At 51.1% G+C, this 25,880-nt stretch overlaps 1 protein-coding gene and 2 long non-coding RNA genes across 3 annotated transcripts in view; 2 read left to right on the top strand and 1 right to left on the bottom strand.

Moving 5' to 3' along the window:
- The window catches only part of LOC138515436 (zinc finger protein 850-like), a 221,132-nt gene that overhangs the window by 161,971 nt on the left and 33,281 nt on the right, over positions 1-25,880 (top strand). The window lies entirely within an intron of this gene.
- Positions 11,514-12,132, bottom strand: LOC138517050 (uncharacterized). The gene is made up of 3 exons (XR_011282348.1): positions 12,088-12,132; positions 11,911-11,985; positions 11,514-11,823 (listed from the first exon to the last, which is right to left on the bottom strand). It is a non-coding gene; the product is annotated as an uncharacterized lncRNA (long non-coding RNA).
- LOC138517052 (uncharacterized) lies at positions 12,318-12,780 on the top strand. Its single transcript, XR_011282349.1, has 2 exons — positions 12,318-12,383; positions 12,471-12,780. It is a non-coding gene; the product is annotated as an uncharacterized lncRNA (long non-coding RNA).

Below are 25,880 nucleotides of genomic sequence, written 5' to 3' on the forward strand. Positions count from 1 at the left end.
CTACAGCCAGCGACACCTGGGCATAGGTGCTAAGGCTAGAGCCAGCCACACATGGGCATAGGTGCCAGGGTTACAGCCAGTAGCACCTGGGCACAGGTGCCAGGAGTTATAGCCAGCAACACGTGGGCATAGGTGCCAGGGGCTACAGCCTGTGACACCTGGGCATAGGTGCCAGGAGTTATATCCAGAGACACGTGGACATAGGTGCCAAGGCTACAGCCAGCAACACCTGGGCAGAGGTGCCAGGGGCTACAACCAGCGACAGCTGGGCAAAGTTGCCAAGGCTACAACCACCGACACCTGGGCATGGGTGCCAGGGCTAGAGCCAAAAACACCTGGGCATAGGTGCCAAGGGCTACAGCCAGTGACACCTGGGCATAGGTGCCAAGGGCTATAACCAGTGACACCTGGGCATAGGTGCCAGGCTACAGCCAGCCACACCTGGTCATAGGTGCCAGGGGCTACAGCACGCAACACCTGGCATAGGTGCTAGGGGCTACAGCCTGCGACACCTGGTCATAGGTGCCAGGGCTCGAGCCAGAGACACCTGGGCATAGGTGCCAAGGCTACAGCCACCGACACCTGGGCATGGGTGCCAGGGCTAGAGCCAGCAACACCTGGGCATAGGTACCAAGGGCTACAGCCAGCGACACCTGGGCACAGGTGCAAAGGCTACAGCCAGTCACACCTAGGCATAGGTGCCAGGGCTACAGCCAGCAACACCTGGGCATAGGTGCCAAGGCTACAGCCAGCGACACTGCCATGGCTACAGCCAGCCACACCTGGGCATATGTGCCAGGGGTTATAGCCAGCGACATCTGGGAATAGGTGCCAGGGCTACAGCCAGCCACGCCTGGGAATAGGTGCCAGGGGCTAAAGCCAGCGACACCTGGGCATAGGTGCCAGGGGCTAAAGCCAGCACCACCTGGGCATAGAAGCCATGGCTACAGCCAGTGACACATGGGCATAGGTGCCAGGGGCTACAGCCAGCGACACCTGGGCATAGGTGCCAGGGGCTATATTCAATGACACCGGGGCATAGGTGCCAGGGCTACAGCCAGCGACACCTGCGCATAGGTGCCATGGCTACATCCAACGACACCTGGGCAGAGGTGCCAAGGCTACAGCCAGCAACACCTGGGCAAAGATGCAAAGGGATACAGTCAGCGACACCTGGGCATAGGTTCCAAGGCTACAGCTGGCGACACCTGGGCATAGGTGCCAGGCGCTACAGCCCGTGACACCTGGCATAGGTGCCAGGGGCTATACCCCATGACACCTAGGCATAGGTGCCAGGGCTAGAGCCAGAGACACCTGGGCATAGGTGCCAGGGCTAGAGCCAGCGACACCTGGGCATAGGTGCAAAGGCTACAGCCAGCCACACCTAGGCATAGGTGCCAGGGCTACAGCCAGTGACACCTATGTTTCTTTCAAGATTCTGAAAGAACTAGAATCCCCTATTGCCCCCACTGACAAATGTATCACTGACTCACTATGGTGTAGCAATATTCAGAAGGCCTTATTAGACAAAATAGCTCGTCTACAAACCAAAATTAACGCAAAAAAATCCTTATTACTAGCTGACCCTGACTACACACATCCACCTAACAGACCATCCACCTTCAAATCAACGTGTAAACCTTTCAACTTTTCACCCCTCGCTATTTGGGAAGTGGAAAACATCATCAGGAAACTCAAACCTTCGAACTGCCAAGGTGATGTCTGCCCTGCCCCGATCATCAAAGCAGCCGCGCATGACCTAGCACCTTTCATCACCAACCTCATTAATGCCTCATTTAAATCTGGAATAGTACCGGATAACCTTAAAGACGCCTGGGTCATTCCTCTTCTTAAAAAACCTACTCTTGACCCTGCCAACCCGTCTAACTATAGGCCTATAACGACTGTACCGTTCTTATTAAAAATATTAGACAGAGCAGCCTATTTACAAATACAGGCTTACTTAGACTCAAACAATCTCCTAGGACTTAGGCAATCAGGCTTCCGACCAAGACACGGTACGGAAACGGCACTAATAGACCTTACTACTCAGATCCATTCCATGAAAGACAATGGCAAACTCGCACTCCTTCTATTGCTTGACCTGTCAGCAGCTTTCGACTTGGTCAACCACCAAACACTTTGTCACCACTTGAAATCTGCAGCACACTTTTCTGACGCAGCCACGGCTTGGATTAGCTCCTTCCTGGCGAACAGAACCATGAGGGTCTTTTCTGCTACAGATTCTGCTGTACCCTCACCAGTACCTTGTGGGGTCCCGCAAGGCTCTTGCGTGTCCCCGACACTTTACAATATATTCACTAAACCACTCTTTGATATCCTTGACGCTCTGGGTGTCACGTATACTAATTACGCTGATGACACCCAGATACTCATTCCTATCTCAGGTGACTACGTAACTGACAGTACCACCCTTAATGAAATCTACTCGGTAATACAAGCATGGATGGCACACCATGGACTGTGTCTCAATGACGAAAAAACGGAGTTAATCATCCTGGGTACTCATGCCAAACTTAAAAATCTCAACCCCTCATTCAAAGCCTTTACCATAGATGGTAACCTCATCCCTGTGTCAAATAACACCAAAACTCTTGGTATCTACATTGATGCCACCTTATCCTTCTACAAACAAACCAACGCAGTAGCCTCCTCAGCCGCATACACCTGCAAGCTGATCACGGCATGTAGACCGTTCATCTCCACACCCAATTGCATTACTCTTGCTAGAGCACTAGTCCTTTCCAAATTAGACTACTGCAACGCCCTTTACCTGGGCACTAGTCTCAAAAACATTAACAAATTGCAAGTAGTCCAAAACAATGCCATTAGGGCTGCCCTCAACATCCCCAAAAAAGCACACATATCCGAGACCAGACGTAAACTACGCTGGCTCCCCGTCGAGCACAGGATAGCTCTTAAATCTTTGGCCCTCATACACAAAGTCAGGGCCAACCTTGCCCCAGCATACCTCACAAGCCAACTTACACCCCACACCTCCTCAAGACCACTCAGGGCAGCACAAACTAATACCATGACCATACCGCGATTCAAACTTCAAAACTCAGGTGGAGCTAGCTTCCCTGTTCAAGCTTCCAAATTATGGAACTCTATCCCCGCGCCTCTGCGTGCAGAATCCTCATTCAACCTGTTCAAACATAACACGAGGTGTTGGCTTCACAATTTGGACTCCTCGACAGCCTATCTCCCGGATCCTAGCACGCTACACTGATGCCGGTACACATGTAATTTATGTATACTTGTATGCACTTGCAACACTATGATTGTACCTTCTGTAATTGTAACGTAACCACTGTTGACTGCTTTTATTGTAACTGTAACCAGATTTAACTTACGCGCCCTTATGCCCACGGGCCTGGCTGCGCTTTACAAATAAATAAAATACAAATACAAATACACCGGGGCATAGGTGCCAAGGCTACAGCCAGCGACACCGCCATGGCTACAGCCAGCCACACCTGGGCATATGTGCCAGGGGTTATAGCCAGCAACATCTGAGAATAGGTGCCAGGGCTACAGCCAGCGACACCTGGGAATAGGTGCCAGGGGCTATATTCAGCGACACCTGGGCATAGGTGCCAGGGCTACAGCCAGCGACACCTGTGCATAGGTGCCATGGCTACATCCAACAACACCTGGGCTGAGGTGCCAAGGCTACAGCCAGCAGCACCTGGGCAAAGGTGCAAAGGGATACAGTCAGCGACACCTGGGCATAGGTTCCAAGGCTACAGCTGGTGACACCTGGGCATAGGTGCCAGGGGCTACAGCCCGTGACACCTGGCATAGGTGCCAGGGGCTATACCCCGTGACACCTAGGCATAGGTGCCAGGGCTAGAGCCAGAGACACCTGGGCATAGGTGCCAGGGCTAGAGCCAGCGACACCTGGGCATAGGTGCCAAGGGCTATAGCCAGCAACACCTGGGCATAGGTGTGAGGAGCTACAGCCAGCGACACCTGGGCATGGGTTCCAGGGGCTACAGCCAGTGACACCTGGGCATAGGTGCCAAGTCTACAGCCAGCGAGCCCTGGCATAGGTGCCAAGGCTACAGCCAGCGACACCTGTGCATAGGTGCCAGGGGCAACAGCAGGCGACACCTGGGCATAGGTGCCAGGGCTACAGCCTGCGACACCTGCGCATAGATGCCATGGCTACAGCCAGCGACACCTGGGCATAGGTGCCAGGGCTACAGCCAGCCACACCTGCGCATAGGTGAAATGTCTACATCCAGCGACACCTGGGCATAGGTGCCAGGGGCTAAAGCCAGCGACAACTGGGCATAGGTGCCATGGCTACAGCCAGCAACACCTGGGCATAGGTCCCAGGGGTACAGCCCACGACACCTGGGCATGAGTGCCAGGGGCTACAGCCAGCAACACCTGGGCATAGGTGCCAGGGGTACAGCCCACGACACCTGGGCATGGGTGCCAGTGTCTACAGCCAGCGACACCTGGGCATGGGTGCCAGGGCTACAGCCAGCGACACCAGCAACACCTGGGGATAGATGCCAGGGTCTACAGCCCGCGACACCTATGCCAGGTGACTAAGTGCCAGGGCTAGAGCCAGAGACACCTGGGCATAGGTGCCAAGGCTACAGCCAGTGACACCTGGGCATAGGTGTCAAGGCTACAGGCAGCCACACCTGGGCAAAGGTGCCAAGGCTACAGCCAGCGACACCTGGGCATAGGTGCTAAGGCTAGAGCCAGCCACACATGGGCATAGGTGCCAGGGTTACAGCCAGTAGCACCTGGGCACAGGTGCCAGGAGTTATAGCCAGCAACACGTGGGCATAGGTGCCAGGGGCTACAGCCTGTGACACCTGGGCATAGGTGCCAGGAGTTATATCCAGAGACACGTGGACATAGGTGCCAAGGCTACAGCCAGCAACACCTGGGCAGAGGTGCCAGGGGCTACAACCAGCGACAGCTGGGCAAAGTTGCCAAGGCTACAACCACCGACACCTGGGCATGGGTGCCAGGGCTAGAGCCAAAAACACCTGGGCATAGGTGCCAAGGGCTACAGCCAGTGACACCTGGGCATAGGTGCCAAGGGCTATAACCAGTGACACCTGGGCATAGGTGCCAGGCTACAGCCAGCCACACCTGGTCATAGGTGCCAGGGGCTACAGCACGCAACACCTGGCATAGGTGCTAGGGGCTACAGCCTGCGACACCTGGTCATAGGTGCCAGGGCTCGAGCCAGAGACACCTGGGCATAGGTGCCAAGGCTACAGCCACCGACACCTGGGCATGGGTGCCAGGGCTAGAGCCAGCAACACCTGGGCATAGGTACCAAGGGCTACAGCCAGCGACACCTGGGCACAGGTGCAAAGGCTACAGCCAGTCACACCTAGGCATAGGTGCCAGGGCTACAGCCAGCAACACCTGGGCATAGGTGCCAAGGCTACAGCCAGCGACACTGCCATGGCTACAGCCAGCCACACCTGGGCATATGTGCCAGGGGTTATAGCCAGCGACATCTGGGAATAGGTGCCAGGGCTACAGCCAGCCACGCCTGGGAATAGGTGCCAGGGGCTAAAGCCAGCGACACCTGGGCATAGGTGCCAGGGGCTAAAGCCAGCACCACCTGGGCATAGAAGCCATGGCTACAGCCAGTGACACATGGGCATAGGTGCCAGGGGCTACAGCCAGCGACACCTGGGCATAGGTGCCAGGGGCTATATTCAATGACACCGGGGCATAGGTGCCAGGGCTACAGCCAGCGACACCTGCGCATAGGTGCCATGGCTACATCCAACGACACCTGGGCAGAGGTGCCAAGGCTACAGCCAGCAACACCTGGGCAAAGATGCAAAGGGATACAGTCAGCGACACCTGGGCATAGGTTCCAAGGCTACAGCTGGCGACACCTGGGCATAGGTGCCAGGCGCTACAGCCCGTGACACCTGGCATAGGTGCCAGGGGCTATACCCCATGACACCTAGGCATAGGTGCCAGGGCTAGAGCCAGAGACACCTGGGCATAGGTGCCAGGGCTAGAGCCAGCGACACCTGGGCATAGGTGCAAAGGCTACAGCCAGCCACACCTAGGCATAGGTGCCAGGGCTACAGCCAGTGACACCTATGTTTCTTTCAAGATTCTGAAAGAACTAGAATCCCCTATTGCCCCCACTGACAAATGTATCACTGACTCACTATGGTGTAGCAATATTCAGAAGGCCTTATTAGACAAAATAGCTCGTCTACAAACCAAAATTAACGCAAAAAAATCCTTATTACTAGCTGACCCTGACTACACACATCCACCTAACAGACCATCCACCTTCAAATCAACGTGTAAACCTTTCAACTTTTCACCCCTCGCTATTTGGGAAGTGGAAAACATCATCAGGAAACTCAAACCTTCGAACTGCCAAGGTGATGTCTGCCCTGCCCCGATCATCAAAGCAGCCGCGCATGACCTAGCACCTTTCATCACCAACCTCATTAATGCCTCATTTAAATCTGGAATAGTACCGGATAACCTTAAAGACGCCTGGGTCATTCCTCTTCTTAAAAAACCTACTCTTGACCCTGCCAACCCGTCTAACTATAGGCCTATAACGACTGTACCGTTCTTATTAAAAATATTAGACAGAGCAGCCTATTTACAAATACAGGCTTACTTAGACTCAAACAATCTCCTAGGACTTAGGCAATCAGGCTTCCGACCAAGACACGGTACGGAAACGGCACTAATAGACCTTACTACTCAGATCCATTCCATGAAAGACAATGGCAAACTCGCACTCCTTCTATTGCTTGACCTGTCAGCAGCTTTCGACTTGGTCAACCACCAAACACTTTGTCACCACTTGAAATCTGCAGCACACTTTTCTGACGCAGCCACGGCTTGGATTAGCTCCTTCCTGGCGAACAGAACCATGAGGGTCTTTTCTGCTACAGATTCTGCTGTACCCTCACCAGTACCTTGTGGGGTCCCGCAAGGCTCTTGCGTGTCCCCGACACTTTACAATATATTCACTAAACCACTCTTTGATATCCTTGACGCTCTGGGTGTCACGTATACTAATTACGCTGATGACACCCAGATACTCATTCCTATCTCAGGTGACTACGTAACTGACAGTACCACCCTTAATGAAATCTACTCGGTAATACAAGCATGGATGGCACACCATGGACTGTGTCTCAATGACGAAAAAACGGAGTTAATCATCCTGGGTACTCATGCCAAACTTAAAAATCTCAACCCCTCATTCAAAGCCTTTACCATAGATGGTAACCTCATCCCTGTGTCAAATAACACCAAAACTCTTGGTATCTACATTGATGCCACCTTATCCTTCTACAAACAAACCAACGCAGTAGCCTCCTCAGCCGCATACACCTGCAAGCTGATCACGGCATGTAGACCGTTCATCTCCACACCCAATTGCATTACTCTTGCTAGAGCACTAGTCCTTTCCAAATTAGACTACTGCAACGCCCTTTACCTGGGCACTAGTCTCAAAAACATTAACAAATTGCAAGTAGTCCAAAACAATGCCATTAGGGCTGCCCTCAACATCCCCAAAAAAGCACACATATCCGAGACCAGACGTAAACTACGCTGGCTCCCCGTCGAGCACAGGATAGCTCTTAAATCTTTGGCCCTCATACACAAAGTCAGGGCCAACCTTGCCCCAGCATACCTCACAAGCCAACTTACACCCCACACCTCCTCAAGACCACTCAGGGCAGCACAAACTAATACCATGACCATACCGCGATTCAAACTTCAAAACTCAGGTGGAGCTAGCTTCCCTGTTCAAGCTTCCAAATTATGGAACTCTATCCCCGCGCCTCTGCGTGCAGAATCCTCATTCAACCTGTTCAAACATAACACGAGGTGTTGGCTTCACAATTTGGACTCCTCGACAGCCTATCTCCCGGATCCTAGCACGCTACACTGATGCCGGTACACATGTAATTTATGTATACTTGTATGCACTTGCAACACTATGATTGTACCTTCTGTAATTGTAACGTAACCACTGTTGACTGCTTTTATTGTAACTGTAACCAGATTTAACTTACGCGCCCTTATGCCCACGGGCCTGGCTGCGCTTTACAAATAAATAAAATACAAATACAAATACACCGGGGCATAGGTGCCAAGGCTACAGCCAGCGACACCGCCATGGCTACAGCCAGCCACACCTGGGCATATGTGCCAGGGGTTATAGCCAGCAACATCTGAGAATAGGTGCCAGGGCTACAGCCAGCGACACCTGGGAATAGGTGCCAGGGGCTATATTCAGCGACACCTGGGCATAGGTGCCAGGGCTACAGCCAGCGACACCTGCGCATAGGTGCCATGGCTACATCCAACAACACCTGGGCTGAGGTGCCAAGGCTACAGCCAGCAGCACCTGGGCAAAGGTGCAAAGGGATACAGTCAGCGACACCTGGGCATAGGTTCCAAGGCTACAGCTGGTGACACCTGGGCATAGGTGCCAGGGGCTACAGCCCGTGACACCTGGCATAGGTGCCAGGGGCTATACCCCGTGACACCTAGGCATAGGTGCCAGGGCTAGAGCCAGAGACACCTGGGCATAGGTGCCAGGGCTAGAGCCAGCGACACCTGGGCATAGGTGCCAAGGGCTATAGCCAGCAACACCTGGGCATAGGTGCAAAGGCTACAGCCAGCCACACCTGGGCATAGGTGCCAGGGCTACAGCCCGTGACACCTGTGCATGGATGCCAGGGACTACAGCCAACGACACCTGGGCATAGGTGCCAGGGCTACAGCCAGCGATACCTGGGCATAGGTGTCAGGGGCTACAGCCCGTGACACCTGGGCATGGGTGCCAGGGGCTACATCCAGCGACACCTGGGCATAGGTGCCAGGGCTACAGCCAGCGACACCTGGGCATAGGTGGCAGGGGCTACAGCCCGTGACACCTGTGCATGCGTGCCAGGGGCTCCAGCCAGCGACACCTGGGCATTCGTGCCAAGGCAACAGCCAGCGACACCTGGGCAGAGGTGCCAAGGCTACAGCCAGCGACACATGGGCAAAGGTGCAAAGGGATATAGTCAGCCACACCTGGGTATAGGTGCCAGGGCTACCACCAGCGACACCTGGGCATAGGTGCCAGGGTCTACAGCCTGTGACACCTGGGCATAATTGCCAGAGGCTACAGCAAACAACATCTGGCATGGGTGCCAGGGGCTATACCCCGCAACACCTGGGCATAGGTGCCAGGGCTAGAGCCAGAGAACCTGGGCATAGGTGCCAGGGCTACAGCCAGCCACACCTGCGCATAGGTGCCATGGCTACATCCAGCAACACCTGGGCATAGGTACCAGGGGCTAAAGCCAGCGACACCTGGGCATAGGTGCCATGGCTACAGCGCTACAGCCAGCAACACCTGGGCATAGGTGCCAAAGCAACAGCCAGCGACACCTGGGCAGAGGTGCTAAGGCTACAGCCAGCAACACCTGGGCAAAGGTGCAACGGGATACAGTCAGCGACACCTGGGTATAGGTGCCAGGGCTACAGCCAGCCACACTTGGGCGTAGGTGCCAAGGCTCCAGCCAGTGATACATGGACATAGGTGCCAGGTTCTACAGCCTGTGACACCTGGGCATATGTGCCAGGGGCTACAGCACATGAGACCTGGTATAAGTGCCAGGGGCTACACCCTGCGACACCTGGGCATAAGTTCCAGGGCTAAAGCCAGAGACACCTGGGCATAGGTGCCAAGGCTACAGCCAGAGACACCTGGGTAAAGGTGCCAGGACTAGAGCCAGCGACACCTGGGCATAGGTGCCAAGGGCTACAGCCAGCGACAACTGGGCATAGGTGCAAAGGCTACAGCCAGCGACACCTGGGAATAGATGTTTATGGCTATAGCCAGCGACACCTGTGCATAGGTGCCAGGGGCTACAGCCCACAACACCTTGGCATGGGTGCCAGGGGCTACAGCCAGCGACACCTGGGCATAGGTGCCAAGGCTACAGCCAGCAGCACCTGGCATAGGTGCCAAGGATACAGCCAGCGACACCTGTGCATAGGTGCCAGGGGCAACAGCAGGCAACACCTGGGAATAGGTGCCAGGGCTACAGCCAGCGACACCTAAGCATAGGAGCCAAGGCTACAGCCAGCGACACCTGGGCATAGGTGCCAGGGGCTACAGCCCCCAACACCTCGGCATGGTTGCCAGGGGCTACAGCCAGCGACACCTCGGCATAGGTGCCAAGGCTACAGCCAGCTAGCCCTGGCATAGGTGCCAAGGCTACAGCCAGCGACACCTGTGCATTGGTGCCAGGGGCAACAGCAGGTGTCAGCAGGGCATAGGTGCCAGGGCTACAGCGAGCGACACCTGGGCATATGTGCCATGTGCTACTGCCTGCAACACCTGGGCATAGTTTCCAGGGGCTACATTCAGTGACACCTGGGCATAGGTGCCAGGGCTATAGCCAGTGACACCTGCGCATAGGTGCCATGGCTACAACCAGGGCTACCTGGGCATAGGTGCCAGGGCTACAGCCAGCCACACATGTGCATAGGTGCCATGGCAATATCCAGCGACACCTGGGCATAGGTGCCAGGGGCTAAAGCCAGCAACACCTGGGCATAGGTGCCATGGCTACAGCCAGCAACACCTGGGCATAGGTGCCAAGGCAACAGCCAGCGACACCTGGGCAGAGGTGCCAAGGCTACAGCCAGCGACACCTGGGCGAAGGTGCAAAGGGATACAGTCAGCGACTCCTGGGTATAGGTGCCAGGGCTACAGCCAGCCACACCTGGGCATAGGTGCCAAGACTACAGCCAGTGACACCTGGGCATAGGTGCCAGGGTCTACAGCCTTTGACACCTGGGCATAGGTGCCAAGGCTACAGCCAGAGACACCTGGGCATAGGTGCCAGGGCTAGAGCCAGCGACACCTGGGCATAGGTGCCAAGGGCTACAGCCAGCGACAACTGGGCATAGGTGCAAAGGCTACAGCCAGCGACACCTGGGAATAGATGTCTATGGCTACAGCCAGCGACACCTGTGCATAGGTGCCAGGGGCTACAGCCCACAACACCTTGGCATGGGTGCCAGGGGCTACAGCCAGCGACACCTGGGCATAGGTGCCAAGGCTACAGCCAGCGGCACCTGGCATAGGTGCCAAGGATACAGCCAGCGACACCTGTGCATAGGTGCCAGGGGCAACAGCAGGCAACACCTGGGAATAGGTGCCAGGGCAAGAATCCAATATTTGTTTGCCTAGCGCACACCTAGGTTTAAGGTTTTTTTACAGGATTTGTTGAAAATTTACGGGGTGCCGGGGAGAATAACAACCTTGACACTGGGTTGTTTTAACCTATGTAAATCCAACAGATTGTCCACAAGATTGTGGAACTCTCCCGTCCCCTGCACACCCTTTATACTGTAGAAACAGTCAATATTTCTATACAATGGTAATATTCAGTTTCTTTCAGAAAAAAGAAGAAATTAATGAGAGAAGCTAATTCATGACACTATTATAATAAAACAGAATGATGGGGACCATCGGTTTTAATTGAATTTTAAATTAATTGTTATAGATATGAATTTCAATTCATTCATCATCCAGTCTTTGTAAACATAATAACGTAAATGTGTTCATTTTGAGGTTACATTCAATATAATAATACAAGGGCATACAAGGTACTCATCACACTTTCTATACAATAGGCTTTTCACATGGTATATCCACAGAAAGTAATGATGAATATTTTCTCGACGCGTTTCGGGGTGTCCCCTTCTTCAGGAATTGATAGCCCTCTTCATTGCCGTTAATCTTTGTTTCGTCTATAATGTATGATACAATGATCAAATTTTAGATTCTCACTGATAACTGTCATTTAACTCTTGGGAGAAATTTTTAATAATAATCACCTGGATGTTCAATGTGGAATATCCTAACTGGATTTATTATCAATAGCAATAACAGCCCAATAATGGTTATTCAACCTGTAGATGTGATAAAAAGACAATAGGGAAAGCTCAATTAAAAACGGGATCTTAATTCATGAAGGAAAATCTAGTCATGTAATATCTAAGAAAAAATATTACCTTTCGGTATTTCTGTAAAAAGCTACTACATCCATGGAATGGGTCGGCCTTCACAGAATACTCTCCACAGAATGATCCCACCCCATTGTTTTCGTGTATCTAATATAGTATATATACGTGTTTTTACAGACACGAGTGGAGGAATCGCCCATTACTGCACTACCTCCGTACCTGAGGACTCTCTACATACCACAGCGACCCATTCCATGGATGTAGTAGCTTTTTACAGACCATTATTGGGCTGTTATTGCTATTGATAATAAATCCAGTTAGGATATTCCACATTGAACATCCAGGTGATTATTATTAAAAATTTCTCCCAAGAGTTAAATGACAGTTATCAGTGAGAATCTAAAATTTGATCATTGTATCATACATTATAGACGAAACAAAGATTAACGGCAATGAAGAGGGCTATCAATTCCTGAAGAAGGGGACACCCCGAAACGCGTCGAGAAAATATTCATCATTACTTTCTGTGGATATACCATGTGAAAAGCCTATTGTATAGAAAGTGTGATGAGTACCTTGTATGCCCTTGTATTATTATATTGAATGTAACCTCAAAATGAACACATTTACGTTATTATGTTTACAAAGACTGGATGATGAATGAATTGAAATTCATATCTATAACAATTAATTTAAAATTCAATTAAAACCGATGGTCCCCATCATTCTGTTTTATTATAATAGTGTCATGAATTAGCTTCTCTCATTAATTTCTTCTTTTTTCTGAAAGAAACTGAATATTACCATTGTATAGAAATATTGACTGTTTCTACAGTATAAAGGGTGTGCAGGGGACGGGAGAGTTCCACAATCTTGTGGACAATCTGTTGGATTTAAATAGGTGCCAGGGCTACAGCCAGTGACACCTAAGCATAGGAGCCAAGGCTACAGCCAGCGACACCTGGGCATAGGTGCCAGGGGCTACAGCCCGCAACACCTCGGCATGGTTGCCAGGGGCTACAGCCAGCGACACCGCGGCATAGGTGCCAAGGCTACAGCCAGCTAGCCCTGGCATAGGTGCCAAGGCTACAGCCAGTGACACCTGTGCATAGGTGCCAGGGGCAACAGCAGGTGTCAGCAGGGCATAGGTGCGAGGGCTACAGCGAGCGACACCTGGGCATAGGTGCCATGTGCTACTGCCTGCAACACCTGGGCATAGTTTCCAGGGGCTACATTCAGTGACACCTGGGCATAGGTGCCAGGGCTACAGCCAGCGACACCTGCGCATAGGTGCCATGGCTACAGCCAGCGACACCTGGGCATAGGTGCCAGGGCTACAGCCAGCCACACATGTGCATAGGTGCCATGGCAACATCCAGCGACACCTGGGCATAGGTGCCAGGGGCTAAAGCCAGCAACACCTGGGCATAGGTGCCATGGCTACAGCCAGCAACACCTGGGCATAGGTGCCAAGGCAACAGCCAGCGACACCTGGGCAGAGGTGCCAAGGCTACAGCCAGCGACACCTGGGCGAAGGTGCAAAGGGATACAGTCAGCGACTCCTGGGTATAGGTGCCAGGGCTACAGCCAGCCACACCTGGGCATAGGTGCCAAGACTACAGCCAGTGACACATGGACATAGGTGCCAGGGTCTACAGCCTGTGACACCTGGGCATAGGTGCCAGGGGCTACAGCACATGAGACCTGGTATAAGTGCCAGGGGCTAAAGCCAGCAACACCTGGGCATAGGTGCCATGGCTACAGCCAGCAACACCTGGGCATAGGTGCCAAGGCAACAGCCAGCGACACCTGGGCAGAGGTGCCAAGGCTACAGCCAGCGACACATGGGCGAAGGTGCAAAGGGATACAGTCAGCGACTCCTGGGTATAGGTGCCAGGGCTACACCCAGCCACACCTGGGCATAGGTGCCAAGACTACAGCCAGTGACACCTGGGCATAGGTGCCAGGGTCTACAGCCTGTGACACCTGGGCATAGGTGCCAGGGGCTACTTTTTTTATTTTTTATTTATTGTGATATAACCCCATTTGGGTTTTTTTCACATTCAAAAGCAATACATATATACATGTAAAAAAAACATCATATTTATAAATTATATCTGGATAACATTTAAAACTAATTCGTCACAATCTTGTAAAATTAGCATATTAAAATTAAATTCATCACGTCAATATCTAGTTTACCTATAAAACAGTTTTTCCCCTTATTTCAACATTAGATCAACAGTATTCTGACGATATAAAACCTGTCATTTGCAAGACCCTTAAGATATTTAGGGTCAGTTTTGTTTCATGACCCGCAATCATTCTTTCCCAGAAAGTATCGGAAGATAATATATCCAATGACCCAACTGAATTCCCTAAATATTCCACCCTAATTTTCCAAGTGCCTTTGCAGAATCTTAGCAGGTGCTCTAGAGTTTGGTTTACTTAAATATGAGCATTCCATGCATAAACTACGAGCCCCTTCAGTGACTCCCCATTTGGTTAATACTGATCCAGTTTTAATCAAGTTTAATCGTACCCTCATAAAATTTTGTCTTCCTTTTGGGTTAGGGAACTTCGTCAAGTATCTTGGTACTATACCCTGTTTTTTCCCGTACTTAAAAAACCCTTCAGGAATAGAGGATGATCTCACCATATCCCCTGTTGAGATCCAATCTCTCAAGGATAAGGACTTCTTAACTTTCAGCGGGTTTGAACTCAATGTTAATTTATCTGATTCACAATAAGTCAGCAGATTTTCTGCTATCTTTTTGAGTTCTGTCAAAGTGAGTGAGGAATCTAGATTCATATTTTCTAGGAGATTTTCATATAGTGTATTAGTCATTGGCACAATAATTGACCTATACAAGGACAGGAGTTTCCAATCAACTGCGTATTTGAAAGATTTTAATCCAAGCTCGTATCTGAGGGTTATCGTGTGTAATCCTTTAGGCAATCCTAATATCTGTTTCCAAATGTAACCTTCTATTTTTTGCCAGTCTATTGACCACAACAAAGGTTTGGATTCAATTCCGTACAATAGTACAGGGATTACTTTGGCCACATAGAAATTTATAACAGGCATAATTGAAAATTTACCATAAAGGCTGGCAATCTTCTTCATCTGGGCTATTAGTTGTGTCCCTTTAGCCAGGATTTCACCATACTGTTTCCCAACTGTAGGGGTCGCATACACAGTGATGCCCAGATACATTACTTCTTTTGCCACCGGTATCTGGTTACTGCCAATTGACCACCGATATTTTGTTTCTTTGCGGCCTTTCTGCTCAAAAATTACGATCTTAGATTTATCAGGGTTTACAACCAGGTCATTTAATTTCATGTACTTGTCGAGGGCATTCAACAATCTTTGTAGACCGATGGGAGTCCTATCAAGAAGGACTATGTTGTCCGCATACATAAGCCATCTTACGGCCAAGGACCCCACCTTAGGGCTTATTAGTGATGAGGATTCTAGGGCGGCTCCAAAATCTCCCAAATAAAACTTAAAGAGAAATGGAGCAACCATACAACCCTGTCTGACCCCCCTATCTATACTTATATGTTCTGACAAATATCCATCCATATTTAATCTTACTCTGGCTGTATTTCTTTCGTGAAGTTTTACTAGTATGTTAATTAGAGTTTTGGGTGCCCCTTGTTGTTCCAACTTGCTCCATAATTTATCTCGATTTACCATGTCAAAAGTGCTTGACAGATCGATAAATGCTCCATAAAGTCTTCCTTTATTATTTTTATCTTTCAGATTTGATAATGAAGCTAATATTATACCATTCAAAGAAGTTGAATGGCCTTTTCTAAATCCAGTCTACTGTTTAGGGATTATGTTATTTTGTTTCGCCCATGTTTCAAGTTCTCTTAGTATCAGACTAGTAAACAACTTACTTTCTATGTCAAGCAATGTAATTGGCCTGTAACTAATAGGGTTTTTACGATCCTCCTTCTTGAAAATCGGGATTATAATTGCAGTCTTCCAAGAAGATGGAATTATTCTATTTGCGATCACTTTCTTGTACAGGGTATATAGAATTTCAGCCCACAATGTCCCATTTCCTTTGAGGACTTGATATGTTAGTCCATTTGGGCCCGCAGATCTCGACGCCGAGGATTTTATGATCAAATTCAAAATATCCGCTTTGTCAAAATTTAAACCCCAATTTTCATTGTCACTTCTATATTTTTGCCTCCCACTGGTTCCTGATATTTTGTGCCAAAATAGGTTAACCAACTTGCTTCCGACACATTATTCGTCTGAGCAATGGTTTGATGTATTTGGGGAGCATTTATTAGTGACCAGAAGTTTCGCGAGGAATTATTTTGTAATGCACGCAGCATCTCTTCCCCATCTTTCTGCCATAGTTTTCCTCTGTGTTGTCTAGTCCAACTCTTCAAGTCATTTTTATTTTTTTTTGATTCTATTTCTAATTCTAGTAAACTTTTAGCCCGTTTCTTAGCGAGTCTTAATTGTTTTTGCATCTCGCGTTTTTTTACCCAAACTGCTTCGTCAAAAAAGTGTTTGTGTACTCGCTGCAAACCCTTTTGGGTACTTGACGGGGGATCAATTGACCACAGGAATTCATGAAACCGTGATGGGTCACAATGCTGGTGCAAAACATTTTGTTCTCCCCAGTTGGAAAATCCATCCAGGGCTTTGTTTAACCGCTCTCCTTCCCTCTTGTATTTTATCAACCGATTTTTCTGTGCATTAACTTCTACTCTCTGGTCCCAGATCTCTATTTTTTCCTCACTACACCAATTTAAATGGGCAACTAATCGCTTATGGTCACTTGTTCCACCATCAGCCACTGAAAAATGTATACAAGTATCGAAGCATTCTGTTGATAAAAGCATGTAATCCAAAGTCGATTCCGATGAACCCCTCTCCCACATTGTGACCGATGGAACATCACCTTCTATGGAGCCATTTAGGAATTTTAAATTCCAGTCCTCAAAGAAGTTCGACCATTTTCTCCCGTTATTCGTTGCTTCTTTCATTTTCCCTATATGGCATTTGGAATTGATACATTGCGAATTTAAATCTCCTGCAACCAATATATGTGCCCCAGGGTACGTTATATTAATGTCACAAAGGGTTACCGCAATTGATTCTAGAAACTCTGAGAGTTTTTCCCTCACGGGGTTCCAATACAGATTCACAATTATTATCTCCTTAACTGGGGAACTTTTGAGGGAAGTGACCACTCTCACCACCAGTATTCCTTCCTGTTTGCAAGGTAACATTGTTATTTCTTTAAATAAAATCTTTCTACAGGCGATCAGCAAACCTCCCGTCGGTCTTCCCCTGGCTTTGCAGTTAGCTGGTTGTGCTATCAGTGCAAAGCCTTCGAGTTCCGGGGTGTTTACTAACCATGTTTCCTGTAGCAGGATCAAATCGTTTCCCCCAAATAACAACGCACTCATTTTATTATTTTTAAATGAACTGGATCCCCGAGAGTTCCAACTAGTGATTCTCAATTTGTCACTATTAAAGAGACCTCTGTGATGCACCCAACATCTGGCAGACTTGCATAATTATCTCTGGTAACATTGACCAAGATGATGTTTGTAACCCATCATTAATAGTATTTTCGTTTTTTCCTCGATGGGTTTCATGCAGTAAGGAGATGTTTCCCTGGTTTAGCTCGTATTCCTCAGTTTCGATCGTTTCTATTGCGTGAGATGGCAATTGCTCATATACTTCCAAACCCACCTCCCTTAATCTTTCTTGTAAGTTTAAAAAAGCTTTTACCCCCAATTTAGAAACAAATCCAACTTCAACTAAGCTGATACATTCTGGTTCCGGGAAACGAACATATTCAATGTCTTTTGTTGAAAATAAATATAATTCTGGAAGTTTTTTCACCAGTGATAGAATCGAGCTCCTATTCAGTGGTTTACCAGACTTACGATTTTCCTCATTAGTAAACCACAGTCTCGGGATTGCATATGGATTCGGATCATCTTGGGGATTTGTTATTCTTTCAGTTACCATTTCGGAGAATGAGTTTCCCACCGGGACGTTCATAGTCTCTTCTCTTCCTACCTCTTTGGTTTGATCATGGTAATCCGTATTCGATGTTGATGTTTGAATACGTATTGTATCCTCTGCATGACCCATCCTAGAACTTTGAGTGACCACCAAATCTCCAGTCTTTGTTTTTGTTTGGTTGAATATTGGAGCGATTCTTAAACCAATCTGGGTCTGCATTGGTACTTTGAAAGCATTTTTCTGTTTTTGAAGAAATAGAGGAGCTATTTTTAACAACTTCCCTGTAATCTCTGATCTAATCGAGTCATGTCGAGGTTGATTTCTATCCAGGTCAGCAGTTTTTCCTTCTGTTTGAGTACTCATTGATTTCTTTACCGTGTGTGCATCCCCCTCTGCTTCGGGAATTCTGTCAGTCTCAAGTCTTTTCCTTTGTTGTTTTCTGGGTTTGTTTACCCTGGCAATTCTTTCTTGTTGTAGAGTGTCGTTACCTTTGCTTATACCATCTTTATCCAAGATATTTTGATTCTCAATGATTTTCGCAGGATCTGAAATCCCCTTAACGAAGCTATTTACCTTTGATTTTTTTGATCCAATATTCTTCACATTTTTTGTTTTCTTTTCTTGTCGACCTCGTGACTTTGAATCTATATTATTTTGTTTTTGGTTCTTCCGCCTTTCTCTTCTTCTTCTCTTATAAGATTGTTGCGAACTCTTCTTCCACATATAATTGTTTTCTGCCTCATCTTCATGATTCTCAATAATTTCCCGTCGATCTTCCGCCAGCTGTTCCACCGTGGACTCAGCAATCTGTGCTAATCGGCAGAATTCTTCCATTACTGATTCGGATAAGGGAGTATCATCCCCAAAGGTGTTCAATTCAGGGACTGAGTCTTTTGTTTTAATTGCTAGATCTTGGTTTAATGAAGAAGTCGGTACATTTCTTTCATTCATTTGCAATAACAAATCCTTGATCTCCTTATTCTCACTCATAAGAGAAGTCATTTGGTGCTTAATTTCCATTAAGTCTCCACTATGCTTTGTGAAGCCATCTTCCATCTTTATCATCAAGGGCAGAACTGAACAGTTAATTACATTGTTTTGGCCTATGACTGAAAATTCAAGTTGTTCAATATCCTTTGTCATTTCCATTAAAATCCCTGTATGGGTCTGCACATCTCTTTTTAGAAGGTCAAAAACCTTCACCAAGGAATTTAGAACAAAATTTAAAGCCGAGAGAGAGGAGTCACCATCATTTGGGTCTTGATTCTTGTTTCCCTGTGTCTTACTTGATATTTGCACTGGTTGATCCAGTAACCGTGTCCCCTCTCGATACCACTGTTGAGTTTAATCTTCCCTCGTGCGGTTGTATATTCTGCGCCAAACTCAACAGATGATTTGGGGTCCTTGAAAGTTCCATAACTGGGATGAGTAGTTCAGATCCACTGATCTCCGTTTGTGAGTTGATGTTTTGATTAAAAAGTTTTAGGGAATGTGGCATAGGTCCATTTAAATTTTCTTGTGCAGATTTCTGGAAATAATAATCAATAGTCCCCTTTATATTAGTTGATGTCAGAGTAAAATCTTTCACCTGTCTAAATGGGGTGTTCCTTGTTGAGTCCCTTAAAATTTCTCCCTCCGTTAATTTATCCACTTGAAGTTCTTGATGGATTTGTGCCTCTATTATGTTGTTATTTCTCGTCGAGGCAATTGGAGTTTGAGCACTTACGGGGTTCACATCCTCATGCAGGGACTTTTCAATATAGGAACCATCCCACTCTGGAGCTCTTAGATCGTCAACGTGTTGTCCACTCCTTAAATTGTAGCGGGCCATTTCTTACCCCTTCGTTGACTGTAAGAATTAGGCCAAAGGAAAATGGGGGATCAAAGGAGTAAAATCTCCCACAGTCTCCCCCCTTTTTTACTTTATATTGCCTAAACCAGGCCCCAGCCACTTCCTTTCCGCTGTCCACTCCAAATTGCCTAGGCTCCAAAATTCCTGTCAGCGAACTGCGGATTATCCCAGAGTGATCTCTAATGCTCTTGTTTAAGGAGACTTATAAAGGGGCTTACGGTCCGAGACCACTGCTGTCTAAAATTAAATGACAACAGCCCACCACATACAGGATAAGAATTTCTGTACTACTATCCTTCGAATCCTCAACCTATTGCCCTTTATCAATACCGGTATCAATGTTTTTGTACAGGCCCGAGCCCCGGTTCGCTCACTGTCTCTCCAGCAAGCTCAGGCTCATACTCAGGTACTGATGGAGGAGGAGGAAGTTGGCTTTGCCTAGGACTCAAGCACAAGCAGTTGTCAACTGTTACCAGAAAGAAAACAAAAAAAAAAACAAAAAAAAAATGCGATGGTGCAAATAATACAGACCTCGCTATCGGTGTCAGTTGAGCAGATCAGGGTGGCAGCCACTAGTGGCAGCCACTAGTTTGGCAAATTGGCTACGCGTTAGTAGACCCTCCAGCACTGATACTAACACTTATACGTGGCCCACCGAACGTAATAATCTATCTCCGCGAAATTGCTGGAGATAGCGGGGGTTGCCGCCGCAGGCTGCTTCAGGCCGCTGCGGGCACCCACCTCTGTGCCTCTGTGTTCGCAGGTTTATGAGTATCGCGAATATCGCGAGTATCGCTGGAAAACGCTGGGCTCGCGTTTTCCCGCTGGAAAACGCTGGGCTCGCAGCCGCGGACACCCACCTCTGAGCCTCTGCTGCCTCTGCCTCGCAGGTGCGTGGGTACACGTACACGGGTACGCCTCGATACACAAAATCTATCGAGACCGCACTGAGCTTGTTCTCCACTTTTGGCTCCGACTCCGACGCCGTCTTCTGCTCAATCAATGGTTGTCAGATCCTGGAACGTCCTGCTAAAGGAAAGGACCCGCACAAACGCTTTGCTCGACACCGGCAGTCAAGCCGCACCGAGGATCTGTACCAACGAGTACTGGTGTACAGAATGTCAGCCGCTTCCGACCACCACCGCTACCACTGTTTCCAGGGGCTACAGCACATGAGACCTGGTATAGGTGCCAGCGGCTACACCCTGCGACACCTGGGCATAAGTGCCAGGGCTAGAGCCAGAGACACCTGGGCATAGGTGCCAAGGCTACAGCCAGAGACACCTGGGCATAGGTGCCAGGGCTAGAGCCAGCGAAACCTGGGCATAGGTGCCAAGAGCTACAGCCAGCGACAACTGGGCATAGGTGCAAAGGCTACAGCCAGCGACACCTGGGAATAGGTGTCTATGGCTAAAGCCAGAGACACCTGGGCATAGGTGCCAGGGGCTACAGCCAGCGACACCTAAGCATAGGAGCCAAGGCTACAGCCAGCGACACCTGGGCATAGGTGCCAGGGGCTACAGCCCGCAACACCTCGGCATGGTTGCCAGGGGCTACAGCCAGCGACACCTCGGCATAGGTGCCAAGGCTACAGCCAGCTAGCCCTGGCATAGGTGCCAAGGCTACAGCCAGCGACACCTGTGCATAGGTGCCAGGGGCAACAGCAGGTGTCAGCAGGGCATAGGTGCCAGGGCTACAGCGAGCGACACCTGGGCATAGGTGCCATGTGCTACTGCCTGCAACACCTGGGCATAGTTTCCAGGGGCTACATTCAGTGACACCTGGGCATAGGTGCCAGGGCTACAGCCAGCGACACCTGCGCATAGGTGCCATGGCTACAGCCAGCGACACCTGGGCATAGGTGCCAGAGGCTAAAGCCAGCAACACCTGGGCATAGGTGCCATGGCTACAGCCAGCAACACCTGGGCATAGGTGCCAAGGAAACAGCCAGCGACACCTGGGCAGAGGTGCCAAGGCTACAGCCAGCGACACCTGGGCGAAGGTGCAAAGGGATACAGTCAGCGACACCTGGGTATAGGTGCCAGGGCTACAGCCAGCGACACCTGGGCATAGGTGCCAAGGCTACAGCCAGCGACACCTGTGCATAGGTGCCATGGCTCCAGCCAGCGACACCTGGGCATAGGTGCCAGGGCTACATCCAGCCACACATGTGCATAGGTGCCATGGCAACATCCAGCGACACCTGGGCATAGGTGCCAGGGGCTAAAGCCAGCAACACCTGGGCATAGGTGCCAAGGCAACAGCCAGCGACACCTGGGCAGAGGTGCCAAGGCAACAGCCAGCGACACCTGGGCAGAGGTGCCAAGGCTACAGCCAGCGACACCTGGGCATAGGTGCAAAGGGATACAGTCAGCGACACCTGGGTATAGGTGCCAGGGCTACAGCCAGCCACACCTGGGCATAGGTGCCAAGACTACAGCCAGTGACACCTGGGCATAGGTGCCAGGGTCTACAGCCTGTGACACCTGGGCATAGGTGCCAGGGGCTACAGCACATGAGACATGGGCATAGGTGCCAGCGGCTACACCCTGCGACACCTGGGCATAAGTGCCAGGGCTAGAGCCAGAGACACCTGGGCATAGGTGCCAAGGCTACAGCCAGAGACACCTGGGCATAGGTGCCAGGGCTAGAGCCAGTGAAACCTGGGCATAGGTGCCAAGAGCTACAGCCAGCGACAACTGGGCATAGGTGCAAAGGCTACAGCCAGCGACACCTGGGAATAGGTGTCTATGGCTAAAGCCAGAGACACCTGGGCATAGGTGCCAGGGGCTACAGCCAGCGACACCTGGAAATAGGTGCCAGGGCTACAGCCAGCGACACCTGGGCATAGGTGCCAAGGCTACAGCCAGCGACACCTGGGCATGGGTTCCAGGGGCTACAGCCAGCGACACCATAGGTGCCAGGGCTACAGCCAGAGACACCTGTGCATAGGTGCCAGGGACTACAGCCAGCGACACCTGGGCATAGGTGCCAAGGCTACAGCCAGTGACACCTGTGCATGGGTGCCAGGGGCAACAGCAGGCGACACCTGGGCATAGGTGCCAGGGCTACAGCCAGCGACACCTGGGAATAGGTGCCAAAGCTATGCCCAGCGACACCTGGGCATAGGTGCCAGGGGCTACAGCCAGCGACACCTGGGCATAGGTGCCAAGGCTACAGCCCGCAGCACCTGGCATAGGTGCCAAGGCTACAGCCAGAGACACCTGGGCATAGGTGCCAGGGCTAGAGCCAGCGAAACCTGGGCATAGGTGCCAAGAGCTACAGCCAGCGACAACTGGGCATAGGTGCAAAGGCTACAGCCAGCGACACCTGGGAATAGATGTCTATGGCTAAAGCCAGAGACACCTGGGCATAGGTGCCAGGGGCTACAGCCAGCGACACCTGGGAATAGGTGCCAGGGCTACAGCCAGCGACACCTGGGCATAGGTGCCAAGGCTACAGCCCACGACACCTGGGCATGGGTGCCAGGGGCTACAGCCAGCGACACTGTGCATAGGTGCCAGGGGCAACAACAGCAACACCTGGGAATAGGTGCCAGGGCTACAGCCAGCAACACCTGGGAATAGGTGCCAGGGCTAAAGCCAGCAACACCTGGGAATAGGTGCCAGGGCTACAGCCAGTGACACCTAAGCATAGGAGCCAAGGCTACAGCCAGCGACACCTCGGCATGGTTGTGAAGCGCTACAGCCAGCGACACCTCGGCATAGGTGCCAAGGCTACAGCCAGCTAGCCCTGGCATAGTTGCCAAGGCTACAGCCAGTGACACCTGTGCATAGGTGCCAGGGGCAACAGCAGGTGTCACCTAGGCATAGGTGCCAGGGCTACAGCGAGCGACACCTGGGCATAGGTGCCAGGTGCAACTGCCTGCAACACCTGGGCATAGGTTCCAGGGGCTACATTCAGCGACACCTGGGCATAGGTGCCAGGGCTACAGCCAGCGAAACCTGCGCACAGGCGCCAGGGCTAGAGCCAGCGAAACCTGGGCATAGGTGCCAAGAGCTACAGCCAGCGACAACTGGGCATGGGTGCAAAGGCTACAGCCAGCGACACCTGGGAATAGGTGTCTATGGTTAAAGCCAGAGACACCTGGGCATAGGTGCCAGGGGCTACAGCCAGCGACACCTGGGAATAGGTGCCAGGGCTACAGCCAGTGACACCTGGGCATAGGTGCCAAGGCTACAGCCAGTGACACCTGGGCATGGTTCCAGGGGCTACAGCCAGCGACACCTGGGAATAGGTGCCAGGGCTACAGCCAGCGACACCTGGGCATAGGTGCCAAGGCTACAGCCAGCGACACCTGGGCATGGGTTCCAGGGGCTACAGCCAGCGACACATGGGCATAGGTGCCAGGGCTACAGCCAGAGACACCTGGGCATAGGTGCCAGGGGCTACAGCCCGCGACACCTGGGCATGGGTGCCAGGGACTACAGCCAGCGACACCTGGGCATAGGTGCCAAGGCTACAGCCAGCGACACCTGTGCATGGGTGCCAGGGGCAACAGCAGGCGACACCTGGGCATAGGTGCCAGGGCTACAGCCAGAGACACCTGGGAATAGGTGCCTAGGCTATGCCCAGCAACACCTGGGCATAGGTGCCAAGGCTACAACCAGCGACACCTGGGCATAGGTGCCAGGGGCTACAGCCAGCGACACCTGGGCATTGGTGCCAAGGCTACATCCAGCGACACCTGTGCATATGTGCCAGGGGCTATAGGCCACGACACCTGGGCATGGGTGCCAGGGGCTACAGCCAGCGACACCTGGGCATAGGTGCCAAGGCTACAGCCAGCAGCACCTGGCTTAGGTGCCAAGGCTACAGCCAGCGACACCTGTGCATAGGTGCCAGGGGCAACAACAGGCAACACCTGGGAATAGGTGCCAGGGCTACAGCCAGCGACACCTAAGCATAGGAGCCAAGGCTACAGCCAGCGACACCTCGGCATGGTTGTCAGGTACTACAGCCAGCTTACCTCGGCATAGGTGCCAAGGCTACAGCCAGCTAGCCCTGGCAGAGGCGCCAAGGCTACAGCCAGCGACACCTGTGCATAGGTGCCAGGGGCAACAGCAGGTGTCACCTGGGCATAGGTGCCATGGCTACAGCGAGCGACACCTGGGCATAGGTGCCAGGTGCTACTGCCTGCAACACCTGGGCATAGGTTCGAGGGGCTACATTCAGCAACACCTGGGCATAGGTGCCAGGGCTACAGCCAGCGACACCTGCGCATAGGTGCCATGGCTACAGCCAGCGACACCTGGGCATAGTTGCCAGGGCTACAGCCAGCCACACATGAGCATAGGTGCCATGGCAACATCCAGCGACACCTGGGCATAGGTGCCAGGGGCTAAAGTGAGCAACACCTGGGCATAGGTGCCATGGCTACAGCCAGCAACACCTGGGCATAGGTGCCAAGGCAACAGCCAGCAACACCTGGGCAGAGGTACCAAGGCTACAGCCAGCGACACCTGTGCAAAGGTGCAAAGGGATACAGTCAGCGACACCTGGGTATAGGTGCCAGGGCTACAGCCAACCACACTTGGGCATAGGTGCCAAGGCTCCAGCCAGTGACACATGGGCATAGGTGCCAGGGTCTACAGCCAGCGACACCTGGGCATAGGTGCCAGGGCTACAGCCAGCCACACATGTGCATAGGTGCCATGGCAACATCCAGCGACACCTGGGCATAGGTGCCAGGGGCTAAAGCCAGCAACACCTTGGCATAGGTGCCATGGCTACAGCCAGCAACACCTGGGCATAGGTGCCAAGGCAACAGCCAGCGACACCTGGGCAGAGGTGCCAAGGCTACAGCCAGCGACACCTGAGCGAAGGTGCAAAGGGATACAGTCAGCGACACCTGGGTATAGGTGCCAGGGCTACAGCCTGCCACACCTGGGCATAGGTGCCAAGACTACAGCCAGTGACACCTGGGCATAGGTGCCAGGGTCTACAGCCTGTGAC

This window comes from Ambystoma mexicanum, chromosome 6q, assembly GCF_040938575.1.
Source record: "Ambystoma mexicanum isolate Mex_15411 chromosome 6q, UKY_AmexF1_1, whole genome shotgun sequence".
Lineage (NCBI taxonomy): Eukaryota > Metazoa > Chordata > Amphibia > Caudata > Ambystomatidae > Ambystoma > Ambystoma mexicanum.